Source organism: Pan paniscus, chromosome 15, assembly GCF_029289425.2.
Source record: "Pan paniscus chromosome 15, NHGRI_mPanPan1-v2.0_pri, whole genome shotgun sequence".
Classification (NCBI taxonomy): Eukaryota; Metazoa; Chordata; class Mammalia; order Primates; family Hominidae; genus Pan; species Pan paniscus.
The window spans coordinates 98,792,847-98,810,258 of NC_073264.2; the positions used below are offsets into that span (position 1 = coordinate 98,792,847).

General features: G+C 40.3%; 1 long non-coding RNA gene across 1 annotated transcript in view; it reads right to left on the minus strand.

The window, feature by feature from the left end:
• Positions 1-7,805: 7,805 nt before the first annotated feature.
• The window catches only part of LOC130540806 (uncharacterized), a 54,259-nt gene continuing 44,652 nt past the window's right edge, over positions 7,806-17,412 (minus strand). The window contains exon 4 of the long non-coding RNA XR_008954809.1: positions 7,806-8,842. This is a non-coding gene — a long non-coding RNA (uncharacterized LOC130540806). The remainder of the gene's footprint in view (positions 8,843-17,412) is intronic.

The following is a 17,412-nucleotide window of genomic DNA, read 5'->3' on the forward strand; positions in this document are numbered from 1 at the left end:
TGTCCAAGCAAAATTAGTCCCTCACACAGAGTATTTCTGGTGGTGATGCAGGTGTGGAGTTATCCTAGCCAGGTGTCAGAACCACGTCTCCACTTTCTGGGCCCTGATGCTCTGCTCACTAAGCAACTTTAAGCCTCAGTGTCTTTCTCGGTGTATCTACCTACAAAGAGTAAATATTTTGTTCCACATTAGTATTTTGAGCATTTTGTCAAACTGAGTCAAATAACATTTTGGAAGCTGTACATCTGACTTTAATGAGCTTGGTTACTGTCAGTCTAGACATGAGACCATTCTGCCAATCTGACTGAGTTCCTGAATGTGCAAAGATGAACAGAAAGTTCTGGTTTGGACCATGGTGTATTTATGACTTGCTGTTTCTATAAATATTCTTCTGTGATTACATGCTTCCCTTTCAGATGATAACACTCTGTGAACACTTGATTGATTAGGAATAGGTCACCTCTGTGTGAGTTCCTGGATGGACCCATCTAGATCATGTATACTTACTTTATATCTTTTATACAGGAGGCACTCAGTAGAGAACAAATGAATGAAAGTTTGTTCACCTTTAGCTTATAAAGGTTCTATTTTGATGCCATCTATTTTTCTTTTTGTGAAATATCTTCTCTAAATCTTTTCTCCCACCCAAATCAGTATTGGTAGAAGCGAGAGTTCTTATAAACATTTCACTGAACTCAAACCACAAGGCCTTTTATTAATGACACTTCCAAGCTCTGTGATTGTGCTCAAATTGGCAAAGGGGAGTTCTGTGCTCACAGAATGTAATTCAAGAACCAATAAAAGTTGATTACATACATATGAAACGTATGGACTGGGGGTAGGAGTCTTGGATGGCTTACAAAGCGGGTGTCATGTTTCATCTTCTGCATGGGGTTTTATGGGAGGCCCACACGAAGCCACAAACATCTACATTGTCCCTTTCACTAAGCATCATGTAAACAGAATCATGTTCTCATTCAAAAATACATCTGCAAGATTATAGTTCAGAAAGAGGTCTAGGTTTTCTATCAATTTTAGCTCCAACTGAAGAGTCTTGCAAGAAACTCAGTAATTAATTAGGAGGTGCACAAGGTCATCTTTCACTATGAACAATTAAAATAAAATAGACTGTTAGTTCACCGATTAGAGTTGTGGCAGCAGGAGGTACATGATCTTATGTAACGGATGAGCTTTTTCTGTTTTAAAATACATGCAAAAATAAAGCTATATCCCCCTCCCCAATTATAGCATCTACTGATATGTGTGATTGGGAAGGCTTTGCTGTTTTTCACAGCTAAAGACATGTCTGGATACTCATTGGTGTTCTCTGAAGCCTTGGTCATAGGATTACCCAAGCCTCGTTTGAACCCGTGTTGAAACACAGCTACCTCAGGGTAGCGATGTGGCAGCTGTTTCCAGCCCCACAGCACAGCTGGTTTTGAGCAGGAAATGAGGGAGACCTTCTCCAGGGAAAACTACAGGGAATTTTTGGTGAACAGAATGCAATTACCCCAGCTGGAAATATGCCAGGTTATGATGGTACACACCCGACTGTTGCAAAGGCATCAGGGCTCTCTCCCACATAGACTGTGTTTTAAACAGAAGACAGAATGAACATATCATTATGATCCACTTAATCACTATAAGGTAATTATGATGATGTTAATAACTATGATGTTTTTCAATGAAGCTTCTTTAACTTTCCAGGATTAAGAGTGAAAAGTGGTGGACTCAACAATTGAAAACAATAGACTCAATAATAAACAAATGGTCTATCAGTCATAGCGCCACCTTGATTTACTGCTTCAACATAACTGGCTGGTATGGATTCATTCTTGAGTAAGTGCTGGTGACTGTTCCGCTGGCGAAAATTGAGCCTGCTCTTGTCAACATAGAAAGCAAGATTGGCCTGTAGCACCGCAAACTCTTTCTAGAAATTGCATTTGTTTTAGAGTTTTACAAACTCTGTTTACAGACATTTCCTCTGTGCTCTCATGGCAATTTGAAAAGCAATTTGAAAATATGTGTGTTTTTATGATTCCCAATTTGCAGATGAGAAAACCAAGGCTTAAAGAGATGAACTGACTTGTTTACAGTAATATACTGGCAAGGGTTAGAGTGATTACACTGCATTAGTCCTTCCACTTCACCACTTTTCCAGAGAAAATTTGAATAACGCACATTCATTCTTCCCCTCTAGAAATGCTAATTTATGTTTCTCAACATATTTTTTAGTGCTGGATTTTAAAATTATGTAAGAAGTAGTTTTGAAGTTGAAGCCATCAAAAAGTTCAATCGTGACTAGTTGACTAGAAAATATATTTGATAATAAAAATTCAGTTCAAAAAAATGGATTACATAATCCATTTTGCTAAACATAGCCTGCAAGAATCTAATGAGAGTCAACTCTGAAATCAATCACTCGAGAAACGAAATTGTTAAAGTTCTTGTGAAGTAGTTTCCTGATAAATGGCATTCTTTGACAGAGCGTCTGGGTAAATATGGTGCACTCATGACTGATCCTCAAGAATCTTGAGTTATTTTTAAAAGAATATTTCATTTTTATATTTATATTCGGTTGCCATGAATGACACACATGGATTCAAATTTCAGTTCCACCACTATTTGAATGACCTTGGATGTGGTCCTTCATTCTGGAGTGAGTCGTCAGAAGGTGGAATAAGATTGACATCATATGCATGGTTGTGGATGATTAAATGATATATATGAAAATGCTCAGGATGACATCTGACACAAAGTATGTGCTCCGAAGCTTTACAAAGTCATTTCCAGAAGTTATTTATAGTTACCTACCTTCAATCAAAATAAAACACTAAAAGAATTTGGAGGACATAATTCTTAATAAATATATTAATTTTCATGATAGTCTCTTGATATTTAATTGGATATTTAAATTCAAACGTTGAATGAACTCAACCAAATTTAGAATTGCAGATACAAAAATCACAGAAACAGGAACATAGCAGAGAACTGTTTCAGATTATCAGAAGCCCAAGGCCCTTGAGCGCCATAAAAACTATTTTTCTATTTGATTTATTTTTGGCTATATTTATTTATTTACTTAATATTTGTTAAATGTCTATTAAATAACAGGCAATGTGCTAGCTGATGAGAATGTAAAACTTCAAAAGAGAAATAAAGATAAAAAGTGTGTTTTTTTTTAATCTCAAGAGAGTCAGAATAGCTGCTAATCAGATGTGGAGACAAGTTATTTTCATATAATAATTGTATTTATTTAGCAGTGATGGTAACTTAAGATCAAATTCACTTGGAGACTCCTTTATGGTTTCTCAGTAATCTCTAGTGTTTGGAAGCATCACGAATCTTTGGTTATGAATCATTTGCTGTAAAGGGGAAAGATGGTACTTGGTGGTGGATCTGGTCCACTCAGATGTCATAGGTCTTCCTCTTGCCTCCATCTGGGGACCCTTTATGTTGGCTAGTAGGATTCTTGTATATAAAAGGGCAATGCTGAGATCGCGCCACTGCACTGCAGCCTGGTGACAGAGCGAGACTCTGTCTCAAAAAATAAAAAATAAAAAAAACTAATTAAAAAAAGGGCAATGCTGTTTTCTAATATATAAATATTTTGATTCCAGGTCTCATTTCACAAGATGTCTCTGAGAAACAAATGGGACATCTGGCATCAAGTCATCAATACCATGCGAGGCCAGAGTGGCGGATGCAAACGAACTTGTTTCCCTTCTTTTGTAAGACCCAACTTTTATTAATTCAATCAGAAACGTTCATTAATTTTTTTTTTTTTTTTTTTTTTTTGAGATGGAGTCTTGCTCTGTCGCCCAGGCTGGAGTGCAATGACGGGATCTCGGCTCACTGCAACCTCCTGGGTTCAAGTGATTCTCCTTCCTCAGCTCCCCCATGTAGCTGGGACTGCAGGAACGTGCCACGATTCCCGGCTAATTTTTTTTTTTTTTTTTTTTTTTTTTGTATTTTTAGTAGAGACGAGGTTTCGCCATGTTGGCCAGGCTGGTCTTGAACTCCTGACCTCAGGTGATCCACCTGCCTCGGCCTCCCAAAGTGTTAGGATTACAGGCGTGAGCCACCACTTCCGGCCAATTTTTAAAATTCATTATTATACTTTGCAATATAGACAGTGCTCTGTATTAAGACTAGAGGAAAACAAAATCTTCAGGGCACTGCCCAATCAGAGCTGTCACCTCCAGCATCTTACCTCTTTCTCATGGTAGCCAATAAAAAGAAATGAGAGGGAACAATAGAAAAGGAAAGGGAAGAGGAACAAGAGAATAACAACTGCAAATATGGAAGGCTCCCTCACACCTACTAAAACCTTTGTCTACAATTAGACATCACTATTTTTAGCATTCCTAGCCCAGTCCTCCCTCCCAATTTAATTGGTCTGCCTGTGTCAATGAGTTTCTACAGAAACGTGGTTCTGCCACCTTGCAAGACCTACCTTGATATGTAGTATCTAAATTTCTTCCTTTTCATTGTCCAACTTGTGACCTTTAGGAAAATTCACAATGTTCATTATCCATTTATTTTCAAACCAGTCTTATCCTTGAAACATTTTTGGGCACTGGAGAAATATAGTCTGGCTAAATTTTCAAAATGATTTTGTTTAATTTTCAGTTGATGACCTGTGCTGAGAAGAACATAGGGCAAGGAGTTAGCAGGGACATAGGTTGTATCCTAAATGACTCTGGCTGTGTGATCCAAGGAAGTTACCAGACATTTTTAGTTTCCTTGTCCACAGAATGAGTGGATTGAACCCTAGATATCTTTCAGCAATTTACTCAGCAATTACAGACAACATTTTGACCCTGATGTCTCATAAAGTAAGTCATCATTGACCCAGTATAATTTTTGTATCATTTCTTTATTTTATGAGAGCATTTAAGCCTACAGAAATGATTGGCATTCACTCTTCCTTTTCAACTTATCAAATACTGGTGTCTCTAAGTATTTCCTTGAAGACAGGAGCTGTCTTTTTTCTTTGTGATGTTTTTATACATGAAATTAGTCTCCTCATCACAGTAAACTGAAGCAACATTAAAATAACAGGAAGGCACTAACACATGCGTGTGAGTACACACACACAGACACACACACACTCCACTGGAAATTTGGCAGCTATGGAGTTAGGGAGATATGGTGAGGTATTTGGTGGGGGCATTTTTCCTATCTTTTTCTTCTTCAGTATCTTCGAGATCAAAATTTGGCATGTTACTGTGGCATTTCTATTAGGATGCGGTGAATTGGGGAAATGAAATATGAATTGAAAATAGGACTTAGGTAACATGATAATTTACATAGCCTCTTTTGTGCCAGTAAGAGATTGTGTTTAGGTGTAACTGGGCTCTTGGAAAAGACATCTAGCTTCTTTACATTTCACTATCCCTTTTTTCACCATCATCCTCTCTAGAAGCCCCAAGCGTGGAGAGTTTGGAGGCTGCCTTTAACATCAGGTGGCAAGCCACACCCCTGTGCCCTTGCACCCTTGCCGTGACAGTACACCATATTTTTCATTTCTTCAACTTGGATTGGCAATCTGTTTCAGCATAATTTACACATTTACACATTTTAGAGAGCAAGGCACAGTCATGCAACTTAATTCCAAAAAACATAAGCACTGAAGGCTGCCTCCGTACATTAGCTTTGCAAAGCATATGAATGCCTTTGCAGAAACCCAATCCAAGGCACACGGCTGTTTGGAATACGTGTCAGGAGGTACCTGCTGCTTGTCATTTTCCACCCAATGTTCTCTGGAGTGTCCTTACTTGGTTGACTTTTCAATGCTGATTTGGGGTCAGCAACTGGTTTATTAGCAGAGGTACCCTTGTAATTGCACAGAATAGAGTGCAAGTGTCACCTCTCCTCTCTCCAGCCCTGTGGCCACACCCCTTAAGGGTGAACTTACCCCACTGGGACATCATTTTTATTTCCATAGAAAGAAAGAAAAATAGTTCTTTAATAATCTTGTGGTAAGGAGTTAGTGAAAGAGCCTTGGCATAGTATGTCTTCAATTGATACCAGTTTTCTTCTCTTCTTTTCACCAGTGGGACATGGTTCTCTGTTGTTTTTTTTTTAAAAAAGGGAAAAGGACAAATCATTTGCAGGACAAAGTGTGTCTTGCATCTCTCCAGAGGAAGGCTCCTCTGAAAGGCACTGTTTGTGACCCCCTGTGACAGTTGTCTTGGTTCACAAGGTAATTTAGTTTCTCTCCTATTCAATCGGGCTGCTTCCTTAAAAATAGTGATTAAAACAGATTTACTGGAGGGCAGGATGACATTTATATGGACTGGAGGCATTTTCCTGTTCATTTTGTTTGGGGAGTAACCTTTCAGAAAGGGTAGATTTAATTTAGGGAACACTTCATTAAGCGGGAATTGATCACTAGAAGGAATATTCTTACAATAAAAAATGCCATCATCTCCGAAGACTGGCTCAGTTAAAAAAAAAAAAAAATCTGACAGTTAAGGGAATTGAGGATTTGGGGAGGTAGAGCATGCTTCTTTAAGTTGGTAGATTTTTAATTTCTTTCCTTTTCTTTCTTGGGTTTTTTTTTTTTTTTTGGTTTTGAATAATCAGTGGTGTTAAAGTGTCTACTCACTATTGCTGGCAACTTCTGATGAAGAATACATGATTAGGGTCATACAAATAGAGATACTTTTGGTGCTAATTCACATATTGAGTATATTCAAATAGTAATTGATCTTCCCTTTTACCCTCAAAATCCACCCCTAGTTATTAGGGCTATTTTGGGATCTTTTAGGGTTTGCTGTAGGTTGAACCTTAGAGGGAAGCTCGAATGCCTAGCAGAAAACTTCAAGGAACAGGATTGACTTTACTAACTTGGAAAACACAATAGCTTGGGGGAATACAGATTTAGACAAACACAGCAATTATTGACTGAATCTTCCCTTTTTGAACCTTGTAATCTTAGAGCACAAAGGTGCTTTTCAGTGACCTCTGGGTTCTCTATGGTAAGTTCATTTGCATGACAAGGTTCTTCCTATGTCTTTTCATTTTGTTGTCGAGTTTTTCTGCACCTTTTAACAGTCTTCGCTCTGCCTCTCTTGGTCGTTTAGTTGAGTGTTCTCTAGGGCTAAATCTCAAAAAGACTGTCTTAAACCAGGTTTTCAAACAATTTCAGCTTTCCTCCTTGAGATTGGCATGGCTGCCCAAATAACAATGGCACCATCCACCTTCTCCACTGACATAGTACCAAGCCTGGCAAGATAAGTCATGGATATTCCACTCTTAAAGATGACTATTCAATCGTGTTTAGAATCTAGTGTGAGCTGCCTGCAATCTTATGCAGTAAACTGATATTGTTGCTGTTTTAGTGAAGTGTTTTCTGGACTAGAAAGACTGCTATAGCAGCATGCAAAATGTAATAGGTTTTCGAACAAAATAATCTACTATGTATGATGAAACATTATGGCTTTTTAGCATTTATTGGTCAGAAAACATCCTGTGTATAAGCTTTTATATTTCTTTGTGAGATGAAAAATTTTAAAAATAAATGTATTGCTCGGTGCATCTTTTAACAAATTGTTCCAGGCAACAGTTATCATTTTTTTCATTTTTCAAATTTGCAGAGATTTTAAAAGATCTTGGAGAAGGGGAGATACTGTGAAACAGGCACTTTTATATACTAGTTACGGGGGGGAATTGGTATAATTTGTATGGAAGGCAATTTGCCAATATGCCTTTGGGGACATTAAATATGTTGGTACCCTTTGACCCAGTAATTCTATTTCCAGGAATTCATTCTAAGCAAGTAATCCAACATAGGTAGCTCTTTTCCATAAATTGGTTTATTTAAACATTACCCGAAATCGTAAAGGAAAAAATATTGGAAATTACCAAATGCCCTTAAACAGGCGAATGATCAGGTAACATTTTGTGCATATGTATTAGGTTACGTTAATAAAGAAATTTTAAGCATATAAAGAAAATGCTTATTGATAAAGGTAAAGGCAAAATAGAGAAAGCAAAATTATGTGAACAGTGTGAACTCAATTCCATAAAATGTATATGCATAGAATATGAAAAGAAATTATAGCAAAATATTTATTATTGGTTATCTCCTGGTCTTAAGATTATACACCATTTTTCCTTTTCTTCTTACTTTTTTTCTCTGTTATAAATATGTAAAATAACTAAAGACATCCTAAGTAGTAAAAATAATTTGACCTAAATTGTGTGTGTGTGTGTGTGTGTGTATGTATCAGTGAAGAATTTTTTTTTGTTTTTATTTATGTTTTCTTTAGGAAAATAAAATACGTCTAGTAAGAAAGATGAAACAAAGAAAGAGTTGGGGTAAGTTCACATTTTTCAAACCAACTTGTGCTTCTAAAATAAAATTCTGCCTCTCCACACACTGGGTTCCTGGAAGCTGACCAAAATCTGCTCAGTAATATTAACTCCACTTAAAAAAAGGAAGAGAACATATTGAACTGCATTCACTTATGGTCTGGGTGCTTGGAAGAAATCAGTTGGTGAGTACCAAAGTGATGACTGCATGTTTCTATTTGCATTTTGAAAATTGACAGATAATTGAAAGGAATCAGCATATGAAATTTCTCCAAGGAAGCCAGCTGAGAAGCCCGAGGAACCCTGCCTACGGAGGCCTCCTGGTGCCTGAAGTCTGGTTGCAGAATGTTCTAGAACTGTATACCTCTTTAGTTATTGTCGAATAGATTCTCTATCTGTGTGCTGGGGACTGGGAATAGCTCCATCTGGTTGTCCAGTGAGTGCAATAACAACACTCCATATTCAAAGCTTCCTTTCCATCATTTTCTTCAATTACGATTTCTGCAAAATCACTGAGACCCTACATGAGAAATAATCAGAAACAGTAATCCATCTTGGTGCCATTTAAATATCCACAGAGATACTTTGTCAGAGAACAGTCTTGGCAGATATTCTTTTAAAATACATTTATTAGTTTTTTAATTGGAAATGGCAGCAATGGCTTTACCTTAAGCAAATACTCAATACACATATTTTTAAATAATCATGAAGATCAAACAATATTTTAAAGGTTTCAGACATGCACGAAATATACATGCTGATAGATTTTTTAAAAGTGAAATCCATATAGAAGTGTAAAGAAATAGTGAATACTCCCCAGTTAAAAAAAAAGCAATAAAGATATTTGTGGAGGGAGGGAGGAAGGTAGCGAGGGAGAGGGGAAAATTGGGTTAGGGAGCAGAAAGAGAGAATTACAAGAAACGCTAGTAACAAAAGCATGTACTTTTTGTTGTAGCTGTGTAAGTTTGAAAATAAAATACCAATGTGAAAACATAAACCTGAATTTACCACTTCACTCTCCCCCTGGGGTAGGGGTATAGGCACTGAGAAGCAAACAGGATTCATCTGAGAACATCAGTTGCATGTCTCTGTGCTTCAGTGTTCAAGTCTCCCACAAAATGTATTTATTTAGCAAATGTCACCCAAAACAGCTTGGTAGCAGATGAGGTTTATTTAATGGCAGTAAAACAGGTGAAACATTCCCTACATTTTTCGTCTCTGTTTATGTTTCTATCAAAAAAAAAAAAGTGAGCTAGTTACAGCTCTTTACACACTCACACAGAACCGTGGCATATATTTGAGAAATAACACAAATTTTGCTTAGTAACTGGCTTGGAAAATAGAAATCCCTGTATTTTCTCAAAGCAATTTATGATTTTTCTGTCCAGAGGACAGGATCATCAAATCCAGACTCAACTTCACTTTATTTTTATTTTATTTTATTTTAAATGCTTTCCCTTCAAGATTTGCAATCTCAATTTGGCATCAGTTTTAAGTTCCTTTAAGTCTTACGTTCTCTTCCTATTTTAGCTTTACTATGCTTTGTAGTGTCCTCTCAGTAAGGAAAATAATCCACCCGATCTCTTCCCCAGCCCTTTCATCTGTAACCTTTCTACAAGTAAATGCTAATTGAAAAAGAAAGAACACCACTAATCTTGGAATTTAAATGCATTTAACAAAACCAATCTCACTCTAAATTGTTGTTTCGCCATTCCCTTTTCCCTAACAGATGTCGAGAAACTGCAATTCCTATTAAGAACACTTGACTGTTTACTCAGCACGAGAACTTCAGCCCCAGCCTGCATCAATCTAAATGCGTTTCGAGACGTCAGGCCCCCGAAAAGTGCAGACGGTTAGTCGGTTATTTTTAAATGTAATCTTCACATAAAAGAATCACTGCACTTTCCCTTTCACTTTGTCATCCCTTCTCTTTTTTAACGATGGCATCAAGCAAAGGCGTAGAAGGGAATTTTATGACCGTTCCATTTAAGTTGCTTTCGGCATGAGCTAGTGGATTTGTCATGCGGCGAATTAAATTATTAGTTAAGTTTGTAAATTGATTGGGAAAATAATGTGCTGTCCGATATTCTACAGCCTACAGGCTTAACATGAGGGATGGAGTTGTGATTGCTTGATGGTGTGTGCATGTGTGTGGTGCCGCAGATAGAGAGGTTGAGGCAAAAGGAGTGTTATGTTGGGGTTTCGGGCTTGGCAAGGGCTGGTGGGCGGGAACGAGAGGAACCTCGTGTCCACATCTGAATCTTGAAAACCCTTGCATTCACTTGGCCTGATCCTCAGAGCATCGTATCATATTTGTCATTTGTTTAAAAGCACTTGTTCAGCAGTTGGCATGTAACATACATATATTGCACACGCAAGCTGCGTGATTTTGCTGTGCTGTGTTTGCACCCGGTTTCCGGGGCCCTTGTCATCTTGCCAACACCAAGCTGCACAATTTGGAAAGATGTATTTTCAGAATTCTCGGCATTTTCACATGTTTTCCCTTTCCAGTTCACTGTCCCTCTTACTCAACTTATTAAGAATGGAAGAGAAAAAAAAATGCAGATGACGAAATAGCATTAACTTAAAACTGGAAAGAACATTCCCTGTTTGGAATGAAAGGGAAACTTGTGCATGTGTGGGACCCCTGATGATATGCCAGGCATATCGAGTATACCGCAGGATCACCTGGAGTCTGCGCAGCATCTGAGTGTCATGACTCTTGCTTGCTCCATTTTATAGATGAGAAAACTGAGGATCTACAAGGTTGATTCGACTTCAAAGCTGATCTGTTAAAGATGCCAGGCCAGCACTGAAGCTTATGCTTCATTAACAAAACCACACAGACTTCCCTTTCTCATTCCTTTTTAAAAATCTTTTTAAAGAGATATTGGAACCAGCTGGGAGTAGTGGCTCTTGCCTGTAATTCCAGCACTTTGGGAGGCCAAGGCAGGTGGATCATTTGAAGTCAGGAGTTCGAGATCAGCCTGGCAAACATGGTGAAACCTCATCTCTACTAAAAATATAAAAATTTGCCAGGAGTGCTGGTGTGTGCCTGTAATCCCAGCTACTCAGGAGGCTGAGGCAGGAGATTCGCTTGAGCCTGGGAAGCTGAGGTTGCGGTGAGCGGAGATCAAGCCACTACAGTCCAGTCTGGGTGAGAGAGTGAGACCATGTCTCAGAAAAAAAATAAATAAATAAAAAGATACTTGAACACATACGTTAAGTCTTTTATCACGTGGTAAGCTTCTGAAGGATGGACGCTTGTTCTGCTTTAACTGTGTCCAGTCCCCAGCACTTGTTCCCTCCTGCTAGCCATATATTAGAGGTCAAATGATAAATTACAGAATTGCTAAGTGCATTCATTGCTAGAGTTGCAGTCACACCAGCCTCCTCTGTGTGATTTCCAAGCAGACGTTAATTCTGCTGGCCTGTAATATACAAAAGAAATATCGGCGGGCGGAGGGGAGGCATTTGGGACCTGGCCTGGCCTCCAAGTCCATTCATTGGTGTGTCTGGTTCAGACTGAGAACCATCTTCTCTCACGTGTTCTAATTGATTTTCACGCCTTTGAGTTTGACTATGTGCCTGAGCTGGGTGAGAACAGGCCTGAATTTGGAGGTTGGAAGTCCAGGCCAGCTGGCGGTTCTGGGCTCTAGAATCCAGGGCCCTAGGTCTGTACTTCACTGTCAAGTAGCTTCAGGAGGGTTATCTTGCCCAAGAGTCCGTGTCTTCCTCATGATGGCAAAAAGTAACAGTCCCTCCGTCCACCTCCATCTCTCAAGGATACTGCAAAGTACAGTGGCTTGTCTGGTAAATGTACAGTAAGTTCCAGTTACATTTAGTAGAAATGATAAATTTAGGAATTCAAACAAGGTGCAGCGCCTCAAACTAGCACCACGGGCTTTTCCCTTTTCCTCCTGCCTCGGGCTTATTGTCTGCCTGTCCCTCTGCTGGGTTCCCTGCCTCCCTTCTCTTTCTTCCTGTTTGCTGCTCAGTCTTCAGTTCCTATCCTCCAGCGCCTGCATCTTCCATCTTCCTTTCTTAACTCTCTTTCCACTTTCCTTAGGCCTCCATTCCCCCTCCCTTATTTGCAAATCCTGTTCTCAGGCTTTGCTTGTTCTTGGTAAGGCGGAGCAATGGACATGGCACTCCTGAGAGGCACAGGAGGAAGCACTTTCTGTTGTCTTGAGGGAGGACGGGCTCCCAGGAATCACAGCTCACCCCAGGGGTGTTTTGATGAGGTCTAACTGGCTTGGAGCAGAATGCTAGTTAGGTTTTATGTACTCGAGGTGCTTAGATACCTACAATCCTTCTGCCCTGGCTGAAAGGCTTGGCCCTAAATATCTCTGGAGAGTCAGAAGGAGGAATCCAAGCTTTGGTGGTCTCTCTGGCACAGCATTTGCATATGCTAAGTGTATCAGGCTAGTTTTCCGCTTGTAATCTTCGAGTTTCCGGAGACTAGATCACAAGAAGAGGAGGTGAATGTGGCAAGGGAGAGGAAGGGAGACATTAAGATTTAAAATCTTAAAATAGTTTAGACCAATTCCTTCCTTTTATGTAGGAAGAAATCAATCTCAGAGAGTTCAAGAGAACTTTCGCAGACTCACAGGGCAAAAAAGAGGAGAAAAATCCAAACCTATGTTTCTTGATGTTTGTTTGTTTTCTCCATTCTATACTAATAGAAATGGAAAGGGAAAGAAGAAGAAATTAAATCAGGAGATGAGACGGAAGAAGAGAAATCAGAGGATCTAGTCCAATTGTTCTTTCCAAGCAATCCATTGGCTAAACCCCACTTGCTGGATTTAGAATTAAAGGACCAAGTAATGAGCCATATGAAATTGAACAAGCCATTTGAATTCTCCCACTTCCATATCCCTCATCCACCCAGCAACACATTAGATCATTCTTTCGATTCTTCCTTTAAAAGATCCAGATTGAAATTTGATATTGTTTGGATTTGTGCCCCCACCAAATCTCGTGTTGAATTGTAATCCCCAGTGTTGGAGGAGGGGCCTGGTGGGAGGTGCTTAGATCACGGGGGTGGACTTCCCCCTTGCTGTTGTTGTGATAGTGAGTGAGTTCTCAGGAGATCTGGTTGTTTAAAAATGTGTAGCACCTTCCCCCTTCTCTCTCTTTCTCCTGCTTCAGCCACGTAAAATATGCCTGCTTCTTCACCTTCCACCATGATTGTAAGTTTCCTGAGGCTTCCCCAGCCATGCTTCCTGTACACCCTGGGGAACCATGAGCCAATTAAACCTCTTTTCTTTATAAATTACCCAGTCTTAGGTATCTCTTTATAGCAGTACAAGAATAGCCTAACACAAAATTCAACTAGCACTGAATTTACCTACCTTATCCCCTACAATGTATAAGCCAGGAATAATTCAATACTTCCAATTAGTTTTTGAGTAATTTTCACTATCTCATTTTACAGACAGTGAGACTGAACTTGAAGCTTCCTACATGTGTACCTTTTTTTTTCATTTAGGGGAAGCAAACTGAGTGTGATGGAAAGAACACAAACTTTAGAATCAGGTGCATTTTTTTTTTTTTTTAACCACTTTCTGTGTTTCTCAGCACTAGTAATGACGCTAAACTTCAACTTTCTCAGCTGTTAAAGGAAATAAGGAAGCTGACCCTGAAGAAATAATGGGGGCTAAGTGGGAGCGTGTACCTGGAAGCCCTCACTAGAGGAGTTGACTCTCCAGGAGGTGAAAGTGAGAGAAAGACACACATCACCTGCTGTACTTCCATTTGGAGCTTGGTTCTTAAGGTGGGTGAACAGAGTAGATAAAGAAAGATTACAAAATCTTCCTACATATGTAATTTCATTCTGTTCATTCAGAGAATTAAACTGAGCCCCCACTAGGATTGAGTCATGCTTCCTGGTTTTGAAACTGTCAGAATGCTTGAGAAAACAACAACAAACAACTATTACTGGTGGGTGAAGAAACGAGAAAGTTCTTAATGAGGCAAAAACAATGGCTGCTAGAGCAAGCTCTGGTCCCACAGAGCACTAATGGTCCCCACGCATTCCCCGGCTCCTGCTGTGCAGTGGGCCCCCTGGGCCTCACGTGTAAAAGCAAAAAGGAAAGAAATAGAACCATGAAATGCATAGTGTATCTATGGAAGCATTTTATCCGTAGCCTTAGAAAAAAAAATGAGAAGAATGAATAGGAGGTCAGTTAACTGTAATAACTTCAAGTCTATGTTCCCAGATAAGGATCCAGGTGGTCCCTGTGTAGAAAATAATAAAGAAATGCATGGTCTACTGTTGCATAGGCTTTTGGGAGGATTTGGGAAGTGTAAGAATTACAGGCTCTGGGCCAGGGGCGGTGGCTCACGCCTGTAATCCCAGCACTTTGGGAGGCCGAGGCGGGCGGATCACGAGGTCAGGAGATTGAGACCATCCCGGCTAACACGGTGAAACCCCGTCTCTACTAAAAATACAAAAAATTAGCCGGGCGTGGTGGTGGGCGCCTGTAATCCCAGCTACTCGGGAGGCTGAGGCAGGAGAATGGCATGAACCCAGGAGGCGGAGCTTGCAGTGAGCCGGGATAGCGCCACTGCAGTCCAGCCTGGGCGAAAGAGTGAGACTCCATCTCAAAAAAAAAAAAAAAAAAAAAAAGAATTACAGGCTCTGCTGCAACCTTGCCAGGCATCGACAAGGTTGCCCAAGAACCCTTGTGCAAAAACACAACCAGACTTTCCAAAGCCCCTGCAAATGCTTCACTGGCATTCAGCTTTGTTGAAAACAAAACAATCAAAAAAGTAGTTCAAGTTTGCTATTACAGCCTTCTTGCCTCCCTTCCCTCACACAAAATAGCCCTGAGCCCAGCCCCATTGTTGTGAGAGCCTGCCCACCTCTCACTTTGCACTTCTCTGTCCTGTGTATCCCCCTGGCTTGCCTTTCCCATTTCCGTGTCTGACCCATCCTTCACATTGTGAATGTATCTTTCACTGGGAGCCCCTGGACTCCTTTAGCCCTAGGCTGCCTCCCCGCTGCCTGGGATCTGCAGGGCCTCCTCTGCTGCACTGACTTCTTCTTCTAAATTGCAGTTCTTTCTTCCCCGGGACAGTCTCCCCCGGACCAACCCTGGGTTGGTTCTGATGACACTAGCACACTTCTGCAAGTCTCAGTTCTGCGTGTGCCAAGCAGAGTGTCGGGTACATTCATGAATGTTCACGCACATATGAGTGGACATACAGGAGCCACTGCTCTGGAGTGTCTACCAGAGGGGCATTCACTGCAGCTCTGTGCCTTCAAGGCTGGGCTCTGTGCTAGGCTTTCTGCCTTGTGCTTTTGAAACCACGTGGCTTAGGTTGGAATTCTGGCTCGGCCACTTCCTGGTTGTGACCTTGGATGAATTCCTTAAATTCTTGGTACCCCACCTGTTTCCTCACCTGTCAAGTGGAGAGATTCCTCACCAAATGAAGAGACTAACGCTACATATCTCCCTGGGTGTTGTGAGGGTTAAATGAGTTGATACATATAAAATACAGAACCAGGCCCAGGCATTGTTAGTGTTTATTACAGGCCAGCACTTTGGATTTAGAGGACATGGGCAGAGAGGCTTGGAGAGATTCATCAGTCCAATTGCTGCCCATGCAGGTCCAGGAACTCAAGTTCAGAGAGGCCCAGAGCCTGTGTCAAGCCAGTTTGGTGACAGACTCAGACAAGACTCTGACTCTTTGTGGACAGTGGACATTATCATGTGTGTGTGTGTGTGTGTGTGTGTGTGAGAGAGAGAGAGAGAGAGAGAGAGACATACAGAGAGGTGGGAGGATGGAGGGTTAGGGAGAGAAGACAACGCCAGCCTGTTTCCCAATCTGAGCAGATTTCTAATTAGGATAACATTCAGTGATTCTTACAAGAAAATATAAGAAAGGAGGAACTCATCTCTGGGCCTGCTTAGAAGTACACGGTGGCAGAAGGTAATCAAGCTTCCTTGAACCTCTGCAACTGCTCAGCTCAGAATCTGGCACGAACTATCTTTGTTTCCCTATCTTTTCCTGAAGCCTTTAGCAATCGCTAACAATCCTATTTACCCTGTGTACCAGACAAACACTGTTACCGTCGCCATCTCACTATTTTTATCTAATATTGAAATTTCTCTTCCTAAGAGCAGCCCTGAATACATTATGATATCTGCTGAATAAATGATGTGCGTAATATACTGTGCAGAGATGGTATTTATGAAACCCAGGTCTAGCTAAAAAGAAGGATTCATTCAGTTCTCATTTGAAAGGAAATTCAATTGGATAAATTTTCCAGAAAGCAAAGTCATGTATTTTCTTTTAAACATCCATACAAACTTTTGGATTCAAGGCCAATTTCTTCCTATCCCTCCATGAGAGAGAGTGCCCTGCCATTTGTAACATATTTTTTGTTTCCTACAGAAATCGAGGTTGTCTCCGTGTTCCTATGTGAGGCTTGTCCCATTAGTACCATCATCATCTTAGTAGAATAAATATAATGATATGTCAAACACATTTAACAGTGTCTGAGACATTACAAATCACTCTCTCTAAATGTCTCTGAGTTAAAGGGGCTTTAAAGCCTTCCCATTTTGCAAGGGAGGAGGCTGTACAACAATAGAAAGTGCTAGGAAGTGGATCGCTGATTTCTCAATGGCCCTTCCAGCTCTATGAGGTGTTTTAATATTCATCACACAATTTTCTTTCACCTCTTATACTTGGTGTAGAGTAGCCATAGTGATGGTAGCAGTTATGGTATTAATAAAACTATTCTTTGCTTATTACAACAGTTTATAAAGTACCACTCTCTAGTGATACATTGGGGGACTGAGGTCAGAAGAAAAAAAGTGGGTAATTTGTGCAAGTTCCCATGAGGAATGAATGAGGAACCCTAGTTCAGCTCAGGACTTGTGCTCCTGATGGCAAGTCCGCCGTCTGTCTTTGTGAGTGTGTGCTGCTGCTGCTGCTGCTGTGTTTGTCTTTCCCTTGGGGCTTTGACCCTCGTGATTCTGACTTGGGAAGCCAAAATCTGGTCAGCTTTGTTTACACAAAATTAAAAGTCAGAAAGTCAAGTGCATGGTTAAAGAAGTGCTAATCCGGCCGGGTGCA